Source organism: Vigna unguiculata, unplaced genomic scaffold (assembly GCF_037176805.1).
Source record: "Vigna unguiculata cultivar grain cowpea cultivar isolate G323 ecotype 2 unplaced genomic scaffold, ASM3717680v1 ptg000087l, whole genome shotgun sequence".
In the NCBI taxonomy this organism is placed as follows: domain Eukaryota; kingdom Viridiplantae; phylum Streptophyta; class Magnoliopsida; order Fabales; family Fabaceae; genus Vigna; species Vigna unguiculata.
Window position 1 is genome coordinate 12,501 of NW_028196730.1, and position 2,500 is coordinate 15,000.

Consider the following 2,500-nt stretch of genomic DNA (forward strand, 5'->3'; position numbering starts at 1 on the left):
TCCCCAAATGAATACCATGAAATTCTTGGTGCACGAAAGTTTTGAGTTTGGAGGGTTTTGCACATGGCCAAGTTGGTCGGTGCACCGCGGCATAGCTAGATGGCTTGTGTGGAGTTTTGTGAAAAAATGAAATTCGTGGTTTTTGAGATGTGAGGGTTGGAATGGCCTCCAAATGTCCCCAAATGAATACCATGAAATTCTTGGTGCACGAAAGTTTTGAGTTCGGAGGGTTTTGCACATGGCCAAGTTGGTCGGTGCACCGCGGCATAGCTAGATGGCTTGTGTGGAGTTTTGTGAAAAAATGAAATTCGTGGTTTTTGAGATGTGAGGGTTGGAATGGCCTCCAAATGTCCCCAAATGAATACCATGAAATTCTTGGTGCACGAAAGTTTTGAGTTCGGAGGGTTTTGCACATGGCCAAGGTTGGCGGTGCACCGCGGCATAGCTAAATGGCTTGGTGGGGAGTTTTGTGAAAAAATGAAATTCGTGGTTTTTGAGATGTGAGGGTTGGAATGGCCTCCAAATGCCCCCAAATGAATACCATGAAATTCTTGGTGCACGAAAGTTTTGAGTTCGGAGGGTTTTGCACATGGCCAAGGTTGGCGGTGCACCACGGCATAGCTAGATGGCTTGGTGGGGAGATTTGTGAAAAAATGAAATTCGTGGTTTTTGAGATGTGAGGGTTGGAAAGGCCTCCAAATGCCCCCAAATGAGTACTGTAAAAGCGTTGGTGCACAAAAGTTTTGAATTGGATGCATTTTGCACTTGGCCAAGTTGGTCGGTGCACCGCGACTAGATAGGTTGGTGCCAAAATTTGTCAAATTTAAGACCTTGGCCAAACTGAATGAAATTTTGTGGGGAGGTTCCTGATATTGTTTAGTGGTGGACTGGAAAAAATGAGGTCGAAATTCGAAGTCTACATGTGCTTTTCTATTTTTCCCGATTTTACACATACCCGGTAAGTAAAAAAAATAAAAAAAATAGTTCCCCTTCGAGAAAAATTATGAAATTTGGTGAGCAAGGAGATACCATTATTCTACGAATTACTGCAAAAAATCGCATCAAAATTCGAAGTATAGCCCGAGATATGGACTTATGTCTGCTCAAAAAAAGTGTATCTACTTGTACAATTTTGCCTTTTGCATATTAACCTCTTATAGGGGGGGAGTGCTCCTTGAGCCGGCCAGCTCCACACTGGCAGGTTTTAAAGGGAGCTTGATGAGGCCTCCCCCCTCACGTGGTGCGTGCGTTAGCATGTTTATCATGGCACAACTAGCCTCTTCATAGTTGTTGAGCTTTATTAATACCAACACACGGTCGTCACTGATCGTTGGTTAGCTCGGCAGCTAGTCCCTCGGATATTGTGGAAAGTTATTTTCATGCCTAGCGATGCTTGACCCTGCGTCACTTGATGTTTCCATTTGCTTGCTTGCCCATGGTAGGTGGGGGGTGGACCGTCTTGTGGTGTGGTGTCTTGCGAACGTGAGGGTGTGTGAGTTGTAATCGAGATGCACTTGCTGGCTGGCTCCATGCCTTGCGTATCGAACGGTCAAGCATGCATCTCTTCCATTTTCACCCGTTGCCTTGGGTGATATTGGTTGATCAGTCCCTGTGTTGCCTACCCACTAGACGGTACTTCTGTGGTTGCTTCGAATTCTATCTTTCCATCACGAAGAGGTGTTGGAGGATCCTAATGTCACGCACGTGTTCCATCTAGTGAAACATCTCAGTGATGCACGTGTTGTGGCTAGTTCTTTTGGATGCGGTGCATTATATGAACTCGGGTTTACTTTAGCGACCCAGTCAACATAATTCGGTTGTGTCCCTTGATTGAGACGTTGTCCTTGAACTTGTTGTGAACAATATCGTTCTTCCACAACCCGTCGTCTTGAGTGCGATGGAAGGCAAATAAGATGTGCTTTGGCATGTCATGCACGTACTCGATTGCGGGAAGTGTGAGAAAGTGTTGTTGACAACCCGTGGGAAATGGAATGTGGCAAATCGTGATGAGCTCTTCGTGGATCTGCGAAGAAGACGACCTTTGGGCCTGTTGGAAACGAGGGAGGCGATGTTGAACTGCGAAGAAGATGGACTTTTGGGTTGTTTGAATCAATGGGAGGCCACGCGAGAACTCCGAATACTATGGACTCTTGGGTTGTTGGAAGCAACGGGAGGCCCCGCTAGAACTCCGAATACTACGGACTCTTGGGTTGTTGGAAGCAAGGGGAGGCCCCGCTAGAACTCCGAATACTATGGACTCTTGGGTTGTTGGAAGCAAGGGGAGGTCCCGCTAGAACTCCGAATACTACGGACTCTTGGGTTGTTGGAAGCAAGGGGAGGCCCCGCTAGAACTCCGAATACTATGGACTCTTGGGTTGTTGGAAGCAAGGGGAGGCCCCGCTAGAACTCCGAATACTATGGACTCTTGGGTTGTTGGCAACGACAACTTGGGGGGATGACACTGGAAAAGAGTGAACTAGGCCAAACTGCGAACAAGGCA